This window comes from Meles meles, chromosome 7 (assembly GCF_922984935.1).
Source record: "Meles meles chromosome 7, mMelMel3.1 paternal haplotype, whole genome shotgun sequence".
NCBI lineage: Eukaryota > Metazoa > Chordata > Mammalia > Carnivora > Mustelidae > Meles > Meles meles.
The window spans coordinates 2,993,802-3,015,089 of NC_060072.1; the positions used below are offsets into that span (position 1 = coordinate 2,993,802).

The 21,288-nt window shown below is 63.0% G+C and overlaps 1 protein-coding gene across 3 annotated transcripts in view; it reads right to left on the reverse strand.

The window, feature by feature from the left end:
• GRAMD4 (GRAM domain containing 4) overlaps positions 1-21,288 on the reverse strand; it is a 69,745-nt gene that overhangs the window by 39,010 nt on the left and 9,447 nt on the right. The window contains exon 1 of one of the 3 annotated variants that reach the window (XM_046011955.1): positions 18,621-18,644. The exons of 1 other annotated variant lie outside the window; for it this stretch is intronic. The gene's annotated coding sequence lies outside the window, so the exon portion shown is untranslated. Of the gene's footprint in view, positions 1-3,930; positions 3,955-18,620; positions 18,645-21,288 lie in introns of those variants that run through there. One more of the 3 variants, XM_046011953.1, reaches the window with a different exon arrangement.

The following is a 21,288-nucleotide window of genomic DNA, read 5'->3' on the forward strand; positions in this document are numbered from 1 at the left end:
TCCTCCGTACACCTTGGTCCCGCGGCTGAGCCCTGCTCTCGGGGAGGGGCTGCTCTGGGTTTTCAAGGAAAACTCGGGGCCCACTGGCTCCCACCTGGCACCCACCCGCCTGGGCCCCTCCACCACTCCCGCTCAGCCGGCCAAGCCCCTGCCCCTGGCCCCAACAATGTCACTTCCTCCATGTGCCCCACAAGGCAGAAGAAATCCAAGCCTCTCGGCAGGACCTTCCCGGCCACAAAGACGGCCTGCCTGGTGCCCAAGGAGGCCAGAACCTAGGGAAGCCAGGGCAGAAACGCTTCAAAAAGAAGGGGGGAGGTCTGGCCACTCCTAGAGCCAGCCATCAAGGATGCGCTCAGAGCTGTCGCAATGCACACCGCCCAGACAGCAGCAAACGCCCGGAAACCACTGGAATGCTCGGCGGGAGGATGTCTCCGTAGATCCCTTCTGAACCTAGCAGAGCCCGGCTTCGTGTGCCCTGACTCGGCCTGGTCCCCACTTCCAGGGACATGACCCAGGCTGTTCTGTCTTCCCGCTCGCCAGTCGGCCCGCACCCGGTTGAGGTCGTGCTCTGAGAGATGGTCCCACACACGGGCTGGTCCGGGGCCCAGCGCTGGCTACCTGCTTCCCCAGCACAGCCCCAGGCCGCAGGCGCAGGAAGAAGGCTGCCTGCCTGAGCCCTCGGCCGGGTGCGGGCTCACACGGCGGGAGGACGCGGGTGAGTTCAAACACGAATGCTCGCCCAGAGACGGACATGTAGCACGTTGCTCCATATCTCTGCGCCAACTGGGCCAGGAGAGGCCAGCTGGCCCCTCCAAACCCCAGGGGGCAGCGTGGGAGTGACTCGGCTGCCCGTCCAGCCAGCCTCACTCTGACGCCCACAGCAGAAGCCACTAACCCCAACCCAAGTCCCAGTCACACAGCTCCTGGGCGCAGGGCTGCGCGTCAGGGGTATCCCACAAGACCCAGTCCCCCTCTCCTGTAGGCGGCCCTGGGTCCCAGCAGGAGGGTGGGGGGTCGGGACACAGCGGGGCTCAAAGCCTATTCCTCTGCTTACCCCCCTCCTGGACCTTGGCTTCGGCCTCTGAAGGAATGAGACCAGGGAGGCCGGCGCTCTGGGAGCCCCAGATGACGCACACCGGGAGCCTGACGCTGGCCCAACGAACACACGAGCATCTCCACGCAAGGCGGGTGGGGAGGGGCCAAGCAGGATGGAATCCATCAACTGGGCCCCAACTATCCCAGTTGGGATGTGTCAGGGAGAACCACAAAGTTGGGGGAAAGTACTTCCTGTTTGGGACCGAGCAGGCACAAACACTCTCGAAGGACTCTCCAATCACGGCCCAGGGTGTCTGCCCCCCACCCTGCAAGGGCCCTCCGCCCCCCTCGGCAAGCTTGCCTGCCCTGAGCAGTGGTGCTGACAGCGGGGCTCCTCAGACTCCAGCCGGATGGCCCGGAACTCGCTCTGGTCTATGAGCACAGCAGGGGTGTGCTGCACAGGGAGGGAGGGGCTGCAGGGGTCCTGGGCCAGGTGCTTCTCCGAGCTTGCCCGGAGTACTACCAGGGGGCCTGGTGTGGCCCTGGTGGCAAAAACGACAGGACACCCAATGCCCAAGGCCCCCAGGACCCAGGAGAGCCCAGGATGTGTGACACCAAGGGGGCTGTGGGGGCCCGGGGTGGCCTCGGGGGGCTGGTGTGGGCACGGGCTGCCGTGGGCAGCCGTGGGGCGCTGTGGGGGGGGGGGCACGGGGCCTAGGGCAGCAGGCTGCTTGCATGTGGGCGATGGCGCGGGCTGGCCTCCCGGGAGAACAGCTTCCGTGAGCTCCGCAGAAATGACCAGGCGAGTAAATTTCAAAAATAACAGAAACCTAAAGAGAACTTTGTGCTGACCAGGTCCCCAGAGAGGGGCTAACGGTCTGTTGAAGAGAAACAACAAGAATAATCACAGCACGAAAGAGTCTAAGAGTGAAGTGGACAGAAGCAAACTCCCGATGTTTCTTACTAGACCGACTTATTTCCTGGTCCGAGAAGCGAGAGAACGCGCCAGCACGCGCCGGGGGAGGGGGGAGTCACAGGGCTCGGTCCCAGGACCCCAGGATCATGACCTGAGCCAAAGGCAGCCACTTCCCCGACGGAACCCCTGGGAACCCCAGCCTTCCACTTGTTAAAGAGAAAAAGAACGCGGCGAAACCAGGCATAGGCCGTGAGGGACGACCAGGGGCGCGCTGCGGCTACTCCACGACGCGGGCAGGACCTATAGGACCCTGGCGCACAGATGGGTGAGTTTCCTGAGAAGAATTCGCAGCCAGAGGAGATCTACCCACCACTCGAGCAAAAACCTCCAATTCCCTAAAAAGGAAACACCAGCCAAGCCGCGAGGCAGAAGGCAGCGGAACCGCGAGCGTGGACGCCCTCGGAGCCGGTGAGGCTGCCTCCTGAGCGCTAACCGAACACGTGGGGAGTGTGTCGCCCCCGGGGGGAGATGTGACCCCGCAGCATGGCCCACGATCCAGCCGCCCCGCCCCCCACGCGGCAGGCACGGCATCACGGGGGACTCGCACAGGACCTCAGCCCTGAGGGACAAAGGCTGCCCCCCCCCACGGTGACGGCAAACAGTCCGAGGATAACACGGGACCTTGCACGGGTGGTATGTGCGACTCTCTCCAGATGTCCTACAAAGCGTTCCTACTGCTTTTTAAACACAAAAATAAAAAACTGGGTATGGGAACTATAGCAATATAAACCTACTTTCTCTCATCTCCAAGAAGACCCGAGGGATCCCTCAGCAGCCGGCATCAGAGGAACTCGGGGTGCAGGGGGCAGGCCAGGCTGCGGCTCGGGAGCGGGGACCCCTGGCTGACTTGTGCCCAGAGCAGAGGGCCCAGGGCTGGCCTCACGCCAACCAAGCTCTGCACCCCCTGCGGGGCTCTGGCTTGGTGGGTTCTCACCGTCCGGGATTCTCTGCCGTCCCTGGACTGGGACGGAGCTGGGCTCTCCCAGTTCGGCTCTAGCAAGCAAACAAAACGGAGCAGCAGGACAGGGGACAAAGCACCCAGTGTCCAGCCCCCCGCACCATCAGAACGCGACGCACGCCTCGGGGAGCCACGGGCGCGTCCGGTCCGCTGCCAACTCACCCCAACCCTGGGCTCTTCCTGCCGGCTCCTCGTGTCAGCCCGCAGCAGGGCGTCTCGACACACAGTCCCCCCGAGACAGGGGCCCCCAGAAACCCGGCCCCATGCCCCTATTCCTCAGGCTCCCTGGGCCCCTCAAAGGATGAAGCCTCCATACTACTGTCTGCTCAGAACCAGACCCTGGACTCCCCACCCTCCTCACCCACCCTGCCCAGGGCCGGGTCCAGGCAGCGAGGGGAGCCACGTTGCACCCCTGCGCTGGGCTGGAGTGTGGCACAGCCTAGCCCAGGACCACGTCATCTCGATTATGTCTGTTCAGTCTCTGTTCCAAGTGAGGCCAGGTCCACAAAATCCGGGTGCATGGGAATTTGGGGAGGACACACTGTTCAACCTGGTTCACCCCCCACTGTCCACTAAAGATGGGGACCAGCGTGGACCATCATGTTGGACATGGAGGAGTCCGGATCTCGGACACCAAGTGGGACCCAGAACGAAGCTTTCCACGCAGAGCCCATGCGGAGTGGATGCACTTTCGACAAATCCCACTTGCACCTGCGTTCTGGACACTGCTGTGCCCCCAGCCCCCAGCGAGTCCTCCCTGAATCCCACCAGCCCCCCACGCCCTGATCCTGCCTCCTCAGATGCCCTCCCCGGGACCGCCCCCCCGCCACCAGCACCCACGGGCCCAGCCCAGGCAGCTCAGGGCAGCTCCCGCAAGCCCCCACCCCAAGGGGGCCCAGCTGCTCAGCGGGATCCGTGGCCACATGCCCTGCCTCTGTCGGAGGGAATCTCCTCCCCGTACCTCCGCGTGGACGCAGACGCTCTGGGAGAGGCCCCCTGGCCGTAGCTACTCCAGAACCCTGCTCAGAGCCAGGGCGCTCTGCAAGGACGCTGGAACCCTGGCCGTGGGCAACGGGCGAGCCGGGAACGCGCGCGGCAGGGGCACCTGGGGCTGCAGCGCAGGGCGGTGGGGCTCGGCCGGCTCTGGGCAGCACCCGCCGGGCTCCGTGTCCCCCGCATGCAGGACTGAGTCCAGCAGAGCTGGCCCTGGGACACAAAGCATGCTGCTCTGGAAACCCGCTGAATGGCTTCTGGACACACAAAGACGGCAGTGTCTAGGGAAACTGGACTTGGAAACCACAAAGGACTTCATTTCCCTTCCCAGCCAAGATTCTTAAAAGAGTGGTTCCTGGTCTCTGGCGCTTGCCGTGTCCCAGCCAATCTCCCTTGACCCGCCGCGCACGTCACTCCCCGGCCTGGCCCCATCTCCCGATCATCTAGGGGCTCTCCTGCTGATCCAAGGATGAACAGTGTCCACTTTCCCACAGGATCCAGCCCCGTCCGAAGCCTTCTTCCTGGGAGTCACAGATGCTGAGAACCCCTGCCTCCCCGCTCCCCAAGCCAGGCCCAGAGCCGGCCCATCCTCTCCGTCCTCTGGGAAGACAGCTCCAGGCGCCGCAGTCAGAGTGGCCTGGGACGGCAGCCGCAGATTCTGAGGCTCCGCAGGGGACCAGGAGGGCTAGGGAGGTGCTGACTCGGGTGTCCTAATCAGTGCCCCAAGGGCCCCGCCCCCAGAACCCCAGCGCACACACAACTCCCGTTCAGCCCTGCAGGGCCCTGTGCTAGGCACTCCCCTGGGTGCAGTCTGATGCCAGAGCCACTGACCCGGAGCCCAACCCCATGCCAGGCTCAAGATGCTGGCTCACAGCCGATGACCCCCAGGCTTCCCCAAACACAAGGCTTGTGTGTGTGTGAGCCCCCTCCCTCACCCCAGATTCACAGCTCGGTCCTGCCAGGCTGGGCACAGGCAGCAGGACCCCAAATACGCCCGGTGTCCACACCCAGATGTCCCGCCCCCAACGAGCGCCTGCAGGCTTCCCCGGGAGCTCTGCTCTGGCTTATCCGCGGCCGGTCTGCTGGATGTCTCGGTTCCATCCGGCTTAGTGCAGGGCCAGAGTCTCCGCTCGCCCTCCCGCTGGATGGCGTGTGTATCCACACTGCTCAAGCCACAGCCCATGAAGGTCCCTCCATCACTCCATGGCCACCTGCAGCAAGCACGGCCCTCCTCTCCAAGCGAGGCCCCACAACTGTCTGCCTCTCCACCCTGACTGCACCCTCCTGCCCTGCTAGACTTGGGCCAGGGGTCCCACAGCACCTCATAGAGCCCTTTCTCCATGTGGCAGGAAACCGAACTTCCAGCCCCTGGGGGTCCTCTGGCCACTACCTTTGCTCCTACTGGGGGGCCCAGCACCTCTAGTTCTGGGGGATTCCCCATCCCGGAGCCTTTTTCTCCAAGAACCCCACCTTGAAAGCCATCATCCCATTTGGTTTGGGGTCCAGGAACTTCCAGCTAACGCCCTTGTTTAGGATTTAGGCCCCCAGCCCTGCCCTGTAAGAACACAGGCCCTAAGGGCAGAGGCCGGCCGTGACCTGTGCTGGGCTCACAAACCCTCGTCCAGCAAACGAAGCAATGATGCACAAAGGTGGGGCTGTGCTGAGCAGCCTCTGAGCACCAGGAAACACGGGGCCCTGTGCCGGCTCTGGGCCCCCTGGCCACAGCCGCGAAGAGCTGTCCTTCCACAGAGCCCTCAGAGCAAAGGGCCGTCCACGGACTTTGTCCAGGAGCCCCGCTGGGGTTTGCAGTCCTTAAATCCATAAACACTTGCAGAAAACTTAACGCCAAGTTTCCAATAACCTGGGTGTTTCTCGGGGGGGCGGGGGGGTAGCCTGAATTTCTTCCTGGGGCAAGCATCTTCAGGGCCTGTCTGCCCCCACAAAGGCCAGCCCAAACCCCTGTAATCACCAGTGAAGATATGCAGACAGGACCCACCAGCTCGGTGACCCTGACGATGGCCTGGGCGGCCCTGGAGAGTCAGAGAGAGCGGGAGAGCTGGGAGGGCCTGCTGTGAGCTGTCACCCCCTCTTCTGTGACCTGGGATCAAGCCCACGGCCTGGAGAGCTCGTGATGGCTCATGGAGTGGCCCCGGGGACCCGAGAGCAGAGACATAGGTCGGACGGTTCTTACAAACCACAAAGACACACAGCTGCACACACACTCACAGATACTGGTAAAACGCGCGGCCGGTGCTGCTCACGGGCGTTCCGACTTTTCCTAACACCCCTCCCTTGTCCACCACGATCGCAGCTGGCAGACGAGTCCGGCGCAGACAGAAATGCCGGCTGGCGACTCTGTTCACACGAACCAGACAGACAAGGTGCACGTGGGAGGCATGCATCAGGCCCCGCGCGCGGCTCCTGGACAGGAACTCCCCTGCCCAAGGGCAGGACAGTTTTCTGAGAGCAGGGGACAGTCACCTCGGCTCCTCTGTGCCGCTCACAGCGAGTGGCTACACGTCACACACGCGGTTTTTCCGTCCCTCGATGAAGCCCAGACAATCAACAAAACAAGAAGTGAAGCCCCGATGTGTGGCACCGGCCCGTGCCAGGGGTGTGGCTGCTCCCACCGTGGCCACTTGCGAGCCGCTGAAGACGTGCAGGCATGGGCCCGATGCCGTGGCCACTGTGAGGCAGGATGTCCACCTTTCAGACAAGACCGACGCAAACCACCTCGGGACCACGCCAGCGAACAAAAACAGTGATGGCAGTTCGGCAAGGAGGGGTTCAGTCGGGCACGTTTGCTTCAAGTTTACCTAACCGTGAGTGTACAGGCTCCTCTCTCACCACTGACCCTGCCATGCTAACAGTGCCGGTGGGCCGGTGCGGGCCCGTACGGGCTGGTATGGGCTGGTACGAGCTGGTACGGGCTGGTATGAGCTGGTACGGGTTGGTCCGGGCTGGTATGAACTGGTATGAGCTGGTACAGGCTGGTTTGGGCTGGTATGAACTGGTACGGGCTGGTATGAACTGGTATGAACTGGTACAGGCTGTGCAGGGCCCCAAATCGCAGGCAGCAACAAGCTCCCCCATCACAGGTCATATGTCCTGGTCACGATGCTGAGAGGAAAGAACTCCTGCTACACTGACAAAAGGGGAAACCAAGTCTCGGGGAAGCAGCAGAAAAGAGAAGTGGCATCAGAAACAGGAACCAACCTCACTGGACTCCAGAGCCTGTGCTTGCCCCAACCCCAGACAGACCCAGCCATCCACCCTCCCGAGCACATGCCTCTATTAATACGCCCCTCACTGTACGACAGCTCCCAGGCTGCTCTCCCTAGCATACTGAGTAAGGAGCCTGGCAGAGTGGCCACGCTGATGTTTATTTAAACAAAACAGAGCTAAGAAGAAAACCTAATGTTTAGGAGCAGCTAGACAAAAACCTCCGTGTCACCTAAGAAAATAGAATAAGCTACCAGAAATGCACACAAATTCATTTCAATTTCTCTCCATTTCTCTTTGTATCCAGGACCTGAGAAGATCCAGCCAATGAGACAGCTGGTAGGAAACACCTTCCAAATTCCGGGCACCAGGCATGACTTCCTGCCATGGCCCCCGCCCAAGTTCCTGAAAGCAGAAAGGGGTGTGGCTCGCAGCTGTCTGCAATCAGGCTGCTTTCCAGAGGCCGTGCACCATTAACACCCCGCAAGACACGAGGCATGGGGCCGGGCGAGCCTGTTCTGCAAGTGGCCGGCTAGGAAACGTTGGGCTTGACGGGCAGCACAGACGTCCCAACTTCTCAGCCTGCTCTGCTGGACCACAAAATGGGTGTGGCTCTGGGCCAAAAACATTATTTACAAAAGCAGGTGCCAGTGCGCTGGGTTTGGCCGACGGGCCAAGCTCCTCTGCCCCTGGTCCTTCGGGGACAGACGCCCAGCGGAACGAGAACTCTCAGAAAGGGCACGGCACTTACCGGCCCACGAACAGGGAATCTGGGCCCTGGCTAAGCACGGGGTCCCCTACCAGCGGCCGCAGCATTGCTCGCCTGTGCGTGGACCTCACCCCCACCCCAGTCTTCCTAAGGAAAGGGGTGAGGGGCAAGGTGCCCACCATGGCGAGGCTGGGGCAGCCTGGGCGGTCTCTAGGCTCCCTGGGGCCAGAAGGATCTCAGTGAGGGAAACCGAACCATCTCCGTCCACCCGAGTCATGGGCCAGTGACTTCTCCCCACGCCCCCCCGACTCCTGTCTGAGAAGAGGAACTGGAAGGACAGCCAGCTGGGAAGAGCATGGCACTGCCCACCCTGAGGGGCCATCCCCTGGGTCTCGGGACAGTGACCCTCGCTCTGCAGTGACAAAGAGCACAATGAATAAGCCCTTGTGACACCGGGAGCCAGCCCTGGGTCCCACCCCCTGCCTGAAACCCCACAATCCATGCTCCATGGCTATGCACTGCCCCCTTCCCAGCGCACTCAACGACACCACCCCCGACCCAACACCTCCGTCACCTGGCCGTCACCTGTTTCTGACAACGAGTCAGGGCGTGGGTGGGTGAGGTGCATTTTAAAGACCTTCCGGGTCCCTAGGCGAATCGAGCACCAGGGTAACCCCACAGCTTTAAACAGCCCCTTAGACGGAAAGCGCTTTCGTGCTCAGCCCAACCACCTGCCCGGAGGCCACTTTGTTCCTATTTTATCTCCGCCCAGGCCTGGGACTCCCCCACTAGCCGCTCCCACCTCCCAGCCAGCCCTTGGGATATTCTCAGGCCTCCCCGGGGTGTCAAGCACCACATGCCACAGCGAGAAGCTGGAACCCACACTTCCTGCTCCGCAGGCCAAGACGGGACACAAGCAGGCCCAAGGCGGGACGGCGGAGGGGTGGGCAGGCGCTCCGCAGCCCTCCCTCCACAGGCCTCTGTGACAAGCTCACATCCAGCGCAAAAGAAAAAAATAAAAACAAAAACAAAAACCACACCCGAACTCTCCAAGTCGTCTTTGCACCTGCCGCCCAGGTAACCGCCAAGGTCCAGGGTGGCCGCCAGGCAGTCTGGTCTCTCCTCGGGGCGTCCTGGCTGGCCTGGCGGCAGAGCGGCTCTGCGGGCTGCAGAGGGAGACACCCAGGGAAGGGAGTGGTGCGGAGCCTCCCGGCAGGGTGGGCAGAGGAAGCAGTGGGGCCGTGGGGCCGGGGGCAGCAGAAGAGGTTGGGCGAGGGGCTTGGTGGGAGGGGCTTGGGCGAGGGAGCGGACTCGTGGCACAGGGAGTGCACGGGGAGCTCCCATGTACGGCGGCTGCACAGAGAGCCACAGTGACGCAGCCCGTGGGCTTCACGCCTTCCCGCCCCCCATCCAGCCCCCCGCCTGCCTGCCTCTGGGAGGTTAGAGGCCTGGCTCCCGCATGCCTGTCTCTGGGCCAGTCCTGCATGAAGGACTCTGTGAACCTAGCTGCTGCGACTCTGGGGTCCCCCCACCCCGGGGGACTCACAGCCGTGACTGGGTGCAAGACAGAGGCAAGGGCACAGTATGGTCCCCATCACTCCCGCCCTGTCCCCCCAACAGCTCACGGACCAGCTGGGGGACCAGAGCCGCCTGGCTCCGGCTGTTCGCCAGATTCCCAAGGCAACACTCGGTCTGATTTCCAGGACCCCTGGCCAGAATATAAACACAGGACCAGAGGACCGGTCACCCCACGTCTGGGGCTGCACCCCAGTAACGACACCTGGGGCTTGAAGAGATACGGATAGACAAAGTGTGGTCTATGCACAGAACAGCATATCGCTCGGCCTCGAGGACAGCGGGAATTGTGATGGGCAGCATGGACGAGCCTGGGGGGCACTGTGCCCAGCGAAATGAGCCAGCCACACAGGGGCAAATTCTGCAGGGTTCCACTGAGATGCTCCCTGGGAGAGTCTCATCAACAAAGACAGAGACAGAGGGTGACGGTGGGCACCAGGGGTGGGAGGAGGCGGATGGAGAGTCAGCGTTCCATGGGGACAGAGTTTCAGTATGGGACGGTGACAGAGATCTGGAGACGGACGGTATGCTGGTCTCATACAACGGAATGTCCAGCCCTACCACATAACAGAACGCGACGCAGCTACAGCCCTTGTGCAGGCGTGGGGACGGCGCGTCAACAGAGAGCAGGGCCGCGGAACAAACCAGAATGTACAGAAGCAGGCCCAGCAGCCGCCAGGGTCAAAGTGACATTTCACAGCACCGGGGAAGACACGCTGTCCTGCGAACGGCCCGGGACATCCCGGCAGCTGTGCAGGGAAGCAAGGTTGGAGCCACACGCAGATGACACTCAAAGTGGCCCAGGGGCCACAGGGGAGGGTCTGGGGCCTCGGACCAGCCCAGGCCTTTCCAAGCAAGAAGTGACGCATGGTAAGAACACTGATTACTTCCAAAACAAATTTCTGCAAGGCAGAAACCTCCGTCAGCAGTGAAACAAATAATAATCCAGAAGGAAATGTTGGCCCCACACACCACAAAGGATTAATCTGTCCGCCGTTCATCAACAGCCCCGTGGAAAAATGCTCAAAAGATGCAGACGGCTCCCAGAAAAGGCAAACAAACAGTTCTCCAGCAGACGGAAAGACAATCGTCACTTACAAAGACAGAAACACATACTGAAATGACACTGAGAAGCCCTTTTCCCTAACAGCCCAGCGGACACAGGGCACGTGGGCGTGAGGGCCAGGAAGCAGGGTGCCCCGCTCGGAAGGAGGCGCACAGGGCATTTTGCAATGCCCAGTAACGGCATACTTCATTTCCAGGAACCCCTCACGCTTGCAAAATGATGTACAGGCAAGGTCATTTCACTGCAGTGTTGCTTCTGGAACAGCAGAAAGAGGCAGGACACATCCTCATGTCCATCCATGGGGGACAGCCACCGTGGGATCCCCCATCATCTGAACAAGAAGTGAGGACCCCCCACATGCCCTGCTGGAGACCTTGCAGCGGGGGGGGGGGGGGGGGGGGCTGACTGCCATCTGCTGTGTGGGCAAGCCAGAAGCCCCGGAGCCCCGGGGGAGGGGAGGGCACAAGAAGGTAGGAGCTGAGAAGGGAGGAAGGGGAGGAGAGGGGAGGAGGGAGGGGAGGGAAGAAAAGGAGGGGGAGGAGAGGGACTACTGGAGACCCAACTTGAGCTTCAACCCCCTGTTGAATCCTGAACGTGTTGACTATTCCACAGCAAAGTTTTAAAATCAAATGTTTCAAATAAAAGACAAGAAAGATCTTATTTACATATTTTTATAACAAGTTTAAAGAAAGCAGAAAGAATGGAAACAAGGACCTTCATTCACCACATCAGGGAAATCTCTCTGGAGGCCAAACCCGCCGTTCTCAGACTCTGGCCCAGCAACCCCTTTTGGGGGACGCACAAGGTTAAACCCGAGGCTCATCGGCTTTCCCACGCCTGCTCTCGCGCCTGGCGCACGGGACCGGAGCCGGCAGCCGGCTGTGTTCAGTCGCGCCGAGCCCCGGGCCCGCAGAGCCGCCTCTGCTCCCTGCGCTTGTCTCTTTTCCGTCTAGGGAGGTGCGTGGGGAAATGGTAATTTTATGAAAATAAAATGTGCTACTTGTGTGACTATGTAATGGGTTTATCGTTGGCAGTTTCTGATCAATTAATGAGTATTTCTGAAGTTCCTAGTTTGACTTTCTCACCCGGTGAGGAGCGACAGAGACAACCCGCGTCACTAAGGGCCTCTGGCGAGCTCACGAGCTGGGGACTATGAAGGGCTCAGAGATCGCCTCGGAGAACCAGCACCCTACCCCGATTCCGGAGACGGCATGCGGGGACAGGCCCACGACTCCCTCTGACCCCGGTCTAGGCCTCCAGGGGAGACAGCAGGGAACCGTGTGCACAGGCACAGCCAGAGCGGGCCTCAGCGGGGCAGGCGGGGGCCGGACCGCGGGCGCGTCGCAGCTCTGCGTCACCACGTGAGAGGAACCCCAGAGGGGCAGGGCAGGGCAGGACGCTCTCACCTTACAGGTACGGACACTTGGCACAGAGTCAGACAGCAGGGGCGAGGCCATGCCCCTGTGCCCAGCCAGGCCAGTGGCTACACCTCTCTCTTCTCCACCTGCGCCTCACTCCTTGGGGGCTCAGGCGACAGGAGGTCCCCAAGCACATTTCCCCACCCCCTCTGCTTACAAACACCCTCCCTGTCCCTGGGTACCAAGTACCTTCCGGGGCCACAGAAGCCGCCCGCTCCAGGAAGCCCTCCCTGACGTCCTCATCCACAGGTGTCTCTCAGTTGGTACACACCCCTGCCCCAGGGCACACGGGCTCTCACACCTGAGTGTGCATGCCCGCACACGCTGTCCTGCACGGCAGCCTTCGGCACGCCCACCCTGCCTCTGCAGCCGGGTGCACACGGTGTCTGCGGTTCTCAGCACCCAGCAGCCCGTCTCCCGACTCCCCGCACAACGTAGACTGAGCCCTGCAGGCCAGTCGGAGGCTTTTCGGTAACAGGACCGCGGGAGTCCGGAGCACACAGGTGCTGCCTCCTGGGGGGCGGCCAGCTTGAGAATGAGCGGAAGACACGAGAGGCAGAAGGGAGTGTGACAGGGAAGGAAACAAACGGAAGAAAGAACGGGAACGAGAGACAAGGGCCCCAGGGCCCCAGGCCGGCAGCATCACAGCCTCCACCCTAGGTCCCAAGCACCAAAGGCCCCCTGGGCACCAGCAAGCCTGCGGCGGACCCCTCGCTGCTGGGCCGAAAAGGTGACTCCGAAACATGGGGGACGCCCTGGAGAGGGAGACGAGGAGTGGGGGACAGCTGAGGGACGTGTTCAGGCGTCGGCAGGATGCTCTCTGGAGACCACGGGCATCACCAGCCACAAACAGTCGTGCATGCAACGGTCCGTCTCACAGTCGCCTGAGAAGAGATGGGCGAGGACGGCAGGACCCCCGTCTCTGCAGGACCCTGACAAACCGTCCTGGAAATAAGCGAACTTTCCCGGGACCTTGCGGGTTCAGATGAGATGTGCGCTCGTCGGCCTCCTCGCAACCGGGGCGGTTCTCCGGGAGAAACACCGCCCGCAGCACGAGGCACCGGGGTCTCCCTCGATCACGATCACGAGGGGGGCCCACGTGGGAAAAGGTCACTCCCCCGCGAAGGCAATTAAACCCACACCGTGCACCTGCTTTGGCAAGGACAATCAGACAGAACCCGCCGGGCCGCGTGGCCACGATGCTGAGCAGGGCTGATGTGCGCACAGGCTTTAACCTCCCTCCGCGGAGAACCAGGAGGACACGGTGAGTGAGGGAAAATCAACACCCAGAAGCGCAAGGATGAAAACCATGGCTCATAGTTTGAAAAGCCAATGGCCACCCCCATGCTGTGTAAGTAACAGCGTGACTACTGACACACATAGCCCCGTCTGTTGACACGGGTCCCCCAAACCGACTTGCCCTGTGTTAGGGAGTCTCCCTAAATCTTAATGTCCTGACCTGACCCCACATCGCAGTCTGCTTTGTCCCCATTCCCGAGACCCTCTCCTGCAGGGCTGCCAAGCCCAGCCCTCCCCACCGGCCCGGAGTGAAGCTGCTGTTCCTGCCCCGGGAGCTCGCTTCCCCCCTAGGCGCCCCTGGGCTCCTGGCCCCAGCCCCCGCTCCTCCTTCGCTCTGGCCACTCGGCATGGCTGGAAAGGGGCCTGGGACACCTGCCCTCAGAGGAGCTCACCGCTGTCCACGCCCCCACATCCCTGGCTGACCGCGGGCGCCCCAACCCCAGGCAGGCCCCTACAGCTCAGCCAACCAGACCCCGAAGACCTGGACCCCCGAACAGCGGGCCAGAGACCATCCCTTAAGAGTTGGGGAGGGAGCCGCTCGGAGGGTCCCACGAGGAAGCACCAGCGGCTGTCGCGCACCTTCCGTACTGGAGTCCTCGGACGGCCACAACCACGGGGCAGGAGGACCACGCCGCCCACCCTCCAACGGCCACGCTCCTGCCTCCACTCACTCACCAGAGCAGCGGCCCAAGCATCTCACACAAATTTTCATCAGCGCCGGACCCAAAAAAGGTCCAACGCCACATCCTGAATTGACTAAAAACCCGCAACTGGTAAGAACACGCCACCTTCCGCACCCGGAGGGGAACATATGCGAACAGAGTGTCGGTAACAACCCACGATCCACACCAGCCTGCCCTCCACGACGCCACCGTTCCTGTCCTCACGGAAACGCTGCGGGCACGTCACCTAAACCATGAGACGGACGTCCCTCAGCAAGTCCCCGGATGCAAGCACGGCTCACCGCATCCTCGCTTTCCCACGGGCCGCGGGGCTCCGGGCAACCAGCACGCCGGGTGCGCGGCGGCCTCCTGCCAGCGCCCGCACTGCGTGTCCGCACCCGGCCCGGCCGCTGGAAGCCAGCTCCGCGATCCCCGCCGGAGCCAACTCCCCACGCTCGTCCCAGCCAAGGGGTCCGAAGGGCTGGCCGTGCATTCCCAGGGAGGGCAGGACACACCAAAAGCTGGCGTGGAGACCTGGCTTAACCAGACAGACAGGTCGGCACAGCCGAGAACGGTGGTTTCCCATCCAGCCTGGGGATGGCGGCTGAGTCCATCCCACGGCCTCGAGATGCCGCAACGTGGAGGCCTCAGGGAAGGTGGGAAAGACCCAGGAAGACAGCAGAACAGCACCTGTTGGGGCCTGATCCCCAGATTCCAAAAGGAAACCAGATTCCATCAACCGGTTCCCGGAGAAGACAGACCATCGGCAGCCCCCACCCCAGCGCATGCTGGTCCAGGCCCGGGGAGGCCCGGCTCCACACACACAGAGGGTCATAGGTGACCCTGCAGGACAGACCGCCTGCATCGTCCTCCCAGGCACGCTCACGCCTGTGGAAACTGCTGGCTCCCGCCTCCCTGGCGCCACCTCCCTGAACCTCCCAGCCTGGGTCTCTCTGCGGGGAGCTGGGTCGCTCCCCCGCGTGCTCCCGGCCAGGTCAGGAGGAGGGAACCTGCAGGTTCATACCCCGACGCCCCTCGGAGCACTGCACCTGTGCTCAACGACCCACCAGTGTCCACAAACTGCCTCTGGATAAAGCTGACCCACCTGGTACGGTGGTCCCCTCTCGGAGAGAGGAGAGTATGGGAGTGACTGGCCCCTCTCTCTGGACAGCAGGCTCATGCTGACCCGCTGTGAGGACCCTACTTGGCTCCTGCTCCTTCCCAGCTTCCTGGGAGAGCCATGAAGGGGGCAGAGGAAGAAAAAGAGCACCACGTGTAAGGACAGGAGAGCCGGAGGACCCAGCTGGCCGGCTGACTGTGCACATCACCCACGGTCCCCACCTGCATGGGACAGGGAGGCACCGGCCTGCGCAGCGCGGCTCGAGGGTTCTCCGTGCACCTGCCTCTCAGCCTCGCTGATCCTTGACGACTGAGAGGACGGTCATCGGGGCAGCTGGGGCTGTGCGGTGGGCACAGGGAGGGGCAGTGGTGTCGAGGCAGGACAGGGGCCCCGACCCTGGCCGAGGGCTGAGCTGCCTGACGGAAGCCTGTGCACCTCCCAAGGTTCCCCACTCTGGGACCCCAGCACCTGTGGCACACCCGGATGCCGCGGGCACTGCCTCACTTTCCCAGAGCGCAGCCGGCTCCTACCTGGGGCTACAAGACGAGGGTCCCCAGGGGGGGCACCCCTTAGTAAAGGCAGACTCAGAGCCCAGGACACTGAGGTCAGAAGGGGCATCCCCCTCCAAGGCACCAAGGCCAGCTTCCCCCCACATCACCTCCGTGGTTGTTCTGGAAACCCGAGGTACTGGGTTCCCCTCCGCACCTCCCTCCCCAGGATGAGCCACATAGCGTGTGTGAGCCTCTGGGCTGCAGGGCACATCCTTCCGGGCCTGGTCTGCGGGCTGCAGCCACAGGTGGGCACAGAGCCCCCTTCCCCCGATGCTCTGCCTCATGACAGCGGCCTCCCAGCCCCACGGCTCCCGGTGCTGCCCCTCACTCCTCCAGGGTCATGGCGGGGGGGGGGCACTCCAGACTTTCCCTCCACCCCAGGGAGGCCCCAGCCTCCACCTCCAGCTGACCTGTCCCCAACTCCACAGCCCCTCCCCCATCCCAGGCCATTTCCACATCTGGGACCCCCGGAAACACTCGGCCCCCCCAGGGCTCACCCCTCAGATGTTCCTCACTCCCCGCCCTCCCCCCAGCACACCTGGTCCCTCACACCCGTGTGCTTTCCTACTTGTCCCGCCTTAGACGGCCGGTACCACCTCCCCGCTTCCCACCCTCAGGCCCGCCCAGACCACTTCTACCAGTCCTTCCGGATGCAATCACGGGGTGGGGGGGGGCAGGGAGGAGGAACGCTCCCGGGGGCCCACGTCAGGCCCCGTGGATGAGAGGCATAAGCCGGGGTGGCGGCGGCCCGCGCCAGGCGCCCAAGCGCACAGCTGGCAGAAGGCCTGTCACACGGGGTTCTTCTCATCAGGGTCCTAGCTCCTGTCTGGGCGGGACGCGCAAGGGCGTCAGGACGTTGGAAAGAACCGAGTAAACAGACGGGAGGGTCCTGCACGCCTGACCGCGGCACCCGCAACCCGAGGGCTGGGCCTTCTCTGGTTCTGTGCACCCAAAGCCCAGAAGAAGAGAAAGACCCGGCCCCCGAGTCTCCCCCAGCCCCACACATGCGGCCATGGACACTTGGCCCCACACCTGCCGTCGCGCCCAAGGGCACGCACCGAGAGGACGCTGGTGGCACAAATCGCCCTCCTCATCCCAACACCTCACGCCACGCCAGCAGCAGCCGGGAGCAGCTGCTCGCGAGCCTCTGGCTTCCCCCGACATTTAGGGGGAAAGCGGGGCCAGTGGGAAGCCAGCGGCGGCTCCACAGCCACAACTCACAAGGACTCTGGAAACATTGCCGCAGAGTTTCCCTTCCTGCTGCTGCTAAGGGAAAGGGTCTGCTAATGAGACAACCGTCAACAAGGTCTCCCGGTCATCACGCAGACGCGCGATTTTCAAGGCTTTGAGAGAACCGTGGAGGGAAAATCCATTCCTTTTATGTTTTTGTTAAAATGGCTTTTTTTTTCTTTTTTACAAAACCTACACGGAGAGAGTGCTCATTTAGGTTACACGAGTGCACAAAAATAATCACGCAGTACGGTTTATATCTCCTAATTACACGGAATTTAGGACAAAATGCTCATGTAAGTGATTCTGGAATACTTTATAAATAGGTCACAGTGGGCTCTCCTGGCGGCCGGGGTGTCTGAGGCTCGCACCACCGCAGAGCCGGCCTCTGTGAGTGGAGGGACCGGCGGCCGCAGGCGGGTCCCCACCCACAGGACACTCGGAATCCAGGGGCTCTCGGGATGGGAGCCCTGCCTCGGATTTGGGCGTCCCGCAGGTGTTCCATCCCAACTGGGTGGATGGAACCGCTGGGTCTATCCCAGCCCCCTCCTGTCACAATCGGAATGGGGAAAAGATGCAGAGAGACCAGGAACCCCGTTGTGAACAAGCAAGGGAGCTTCCCTGCTGTAGGACTCCCTGCGGACAACTCACCAAGCTGTTTCAGCCCTCAGCGGGGCGGTCGGTTATTTAAAAGGACACACACCTGCCCGACTTAAAGGAAGGAAGCTGATCTGTGTACTGAGTCCGCTGGTGGGGGGGCTGCCGTCCCAGGGCACCGCGTGACCTGGCCGGCTGGGGGAGGATGGACTCATGACCAGCATCACCTGCTCCAACACGCCCAAATGCCCTTGGGCAAGAGAAGGGCCTGCAGCAATGGGCTGCACCTGACAGAAACTTCCATCCCTCGTCCCACCGTCCCTCCACCCAAGTCGCTTGTCCCACTGTCCCTCGTCCCACCACGGCGCGGCTAGTGCAGGGGGCGTGGAACCTGGGACAAAGGTACAACTCCAGCGGCAGGGGCCTCCTCCAGATTTGGTAAATGCTGGAAAACTGACAGTCCATTTTCTGATGCAGCGGCAAGGGTTTTTTGAGTCTGGCATCAGAGAACGTGAAGATAAAGCGGGATTTTGCGGGGGCGCACTGGGAAGAGGGAGGACACAGTTCCCTGCCTCGTGGCCTGTGGGTCTGGGCACCTGGCTCCCTTTCCGGGAACCCCCGCCTCCTCCACCTGCGTCCCTAAACTAGAAACCTCGGGTCCTCAGCTGTCCTCAGACAGACGCTGCGGGCTCGCCCTCCCAAATGCTCAGACCTAGCCCTGCCGGGCCCTGGCCTCCCTCCCGGTCAGTTCTAGCCTTGGCTTTCCGTCCTCCCGTCACCCAGCCAAGCCGCCCCAGCCAGACCCAGCAAGAGCAACCAGCGGACACCCAGCAGCTGCAGCCCCAGGCCTGGGACACACACGACGGACGCACCCGGACGGCACCCCAGGCCCAGGAGTACCACCTCCTCGGACAGGCCCCCCCCCACCCCCAACCCAGCCTCAGCTCTCTGCCAGAAGACAAGGTATCCCGCAGCAACCCGGGTGACACACGGACAGCAAACAGAAAGGCCTGGACTCAGGGCGGCACCGGCCACACTCCAGGCTCAGCCCTCCTGCCTAGGGGAGGAACCCAGGGCCCCCTACCCCCCGAGGCCTGCTCAGGCCCCTGTGGCTGATGGAGACATGCCAAGGCCCCGGCTGCCAGTGGCCTCTGGAGTCACCCAGCCTCACATCTCTCTGGCCCTGTGATCTGCTCCGAGACACCTCACCTCCGCACCAGGCTCAACAGCTCTCACCGGGGGCCATTACGGATGGAGGCCGTGGGTATGAAGCCTGGGCCCCCTGGAGAGCCTCCAGGACCACTGTTCCCATCATCGGGCGGCATTTCAGTGTGAGCCTTCCCACTGCTCTTTGCTGTGTGGTCCTGTGGTCCTGCCCCGCCCCCAGCAAGGCTCCTGGTCCTCTCCGTAGGCTGTGACACAGGCTCCAGGGGGAGGGACAGCCCAGATTACGGAGGCCTCCCTGGCCCTGCCCAGTCCACGCCTCTGCTCCAGGGACTGCCCACTGGGCTGGCTTAGCTTGCAGAGGGCAGAGCAAGAGGGAGCTAGACCCTGGGCAGCACCCTCCTGCAGGTCCCTGTCCCCACGCCCCCAGGCTCTGAGCGACAGACAACGAGGCCAGGGCCCCGCAGAGAGCATCAGCACTGGGACCCTTCCCGCCCCAGCGCTCACCCGCCCCGGGGCGGCAGGCGCCTGCACAGCACGGCCAGGTCCAAGCCTGCCCTCAAGGAGCCCACAGTCCCGGGAGAGAGCCCCACACCCTCCCATCGCCGTCAGGTGGTGGTGGGAGGGCCTACTGGGGGCTGGCTAGGTGGGTCAGAGAGGAATCTGACACTCCAGCCTCCCCGTGAGGGTTGGGGAGGTATGGGGAGGCCTGAGGCCCCTGCAGAGCGAGGAGGCCCTCATGCATACAGTATGAAGGGGGCAGGTCCCCCCAAAAGCAAAGTTTAGCATCCACATAAGGCCTGTAAGTGGGTGACAAAGAGGATAACTTCAACCATCTAAAACCCCTAAACGGACCCAAAAGGTGTGGCAGGCGGGACACAGGCCCTAGGGCAGCAGAGCACCTTAGCCACTTGCCAGGACCCGTCCAGCTCCACTGAACTCGTCTGCAAGGTGGGGACGGGGAAGCCCCTCTCAGCTTTGCTGTGGGGGGTGGCAACCACCCACTCACCCTCCCCTGGGGGACCCTTGGGCAGCTCTCCACACCCCCCACTCAGACCAGCCCCCCAGCATGCCGTCCATGCTTGGGCCACATAAGGTGGGGTCCCCAGCATCCAAGGCTCCCCCCACCCAAGAGGCTTCAGGGCTTTCCCAAAGATGGCAGTGACCCTGCTGGGGGGTCAAGGACGCTAGGACGGGGCTGTAGCTCCAGAAGGATTCCTCCCTGGACCACCAGCGAGGCTGGCCGTGGCCACTGCTCAGGCACCTGCTGTGTGCCCGGCCCCTGCCCACATGACAGTCCCACTCTGGTCCCTGCCCTGGGGTCAGCAGGAGCTCTGCTTTAGCGGACAGGCTCAGTCACCAGCCCCACGCATCCTAGCGAAACCGCGACCCAGGCAAAGGCTTTAGCAGCCGCCGGAACAGCGTTCGGACCACATCTAGGCTCTGCCCAGTTGCCCCTACATCTCGGGATGAGAAAGGCCCAGCCCGTGTGGGGCTCAGGGGCCTGACGGAGGACCCCAGGGAGAGGAAAGGAGCCACTTTAAGAACTCCAGCCACCCGCTTCCCCACCGTGGGGGCATCTGGACTGTCACTCCCCCAGCGCAGCAGGAGCTACAGAGCTGGGGAAGACCCGGGCTGGAGCTTTTCAAAGAGGAGAAACTGGCTGGGGAGAGGCCGTAGCCCCCCCTTCCTGGGCCCCACACGGCCTGGTTCACCCCACAGAGTTCCAGTTCTCCCCAGAACCCGTCGGGCTGCCTCACACAAACGCAAGCAGACTCTCAACATCCAGGACGCCCATCACCCCGCTTCTGGGGGCCGTGCCTCCCGCATACACCGGGGAGATGCCCAGCGGCCGCTCGCGCTCCCCCGTCAGTAGGGGGTGGTGATGCCAGGCCATCCTGAGGATTCCGCCCTCCCCCTGCACTTGCCGCGGCCAGGTTATTGGGGCCCATCTCCCAGGGCCCCCCAGCGGCGGTGCTCAGCGGAGGCTGCGAGCCACCTGCGCCCCTCCTGACCCGCACCCACCCTTTGCCTCGAGGCTCTCCCACCAGGGGCTCGCCCTTGGGACACAGGCAGGCCGGGCGGGCCCAGGGCGTGGCGGGGGCAGGATGGCCCCTCCGGCCTGGCCTCCCCTCCCAGTCCTCACGCCAACCCTGCCAGCCGCTCCACCCAGCCGGGACGCCCGGGGCTCTCTGGTGGCTGACTCAGCTCACTTCCTCTCCACCGGACGCTCCACGCTCCGCGGCCCGGCCGCTCGGCAGGCTGGCCTCCAGGCACCGGCCAGTCGCACTCGTTCGGGTCCACCTTCTGATCCAGCCCTGGGTCCCCTGCTATCCTTCCTCCTCCCGACGAGCAACGCTAGCCCGCTCGCCGCCCCTCGCGTGCACACGCGCACACACACACGCACGTGCACACACACAGATGCTCACACCTTCCTTCAACTTCCTCGCGGGGTGCGTGTGGTGTGACTCACACATCTGCCTGCATTCCCCACACTGGCTGCTGAACAAAGTATTCCTTTTCCTCCTGCTCCAGGGTGTGCCCAGCGCGCCCGCTGTACGCTCAACCCGTGTGGCAGGACAGGGCCGGGCCTGGCACGCGCAGCTGCCCAGGATATGCTCAGAGGGGCCTTGAGGGGGCGCATGGCCTCAACCCCCCGGAACCAGGGGCGGTGTCGGTCCGGACAGCTGGGCCCCCGCCGCCCCACCCCACA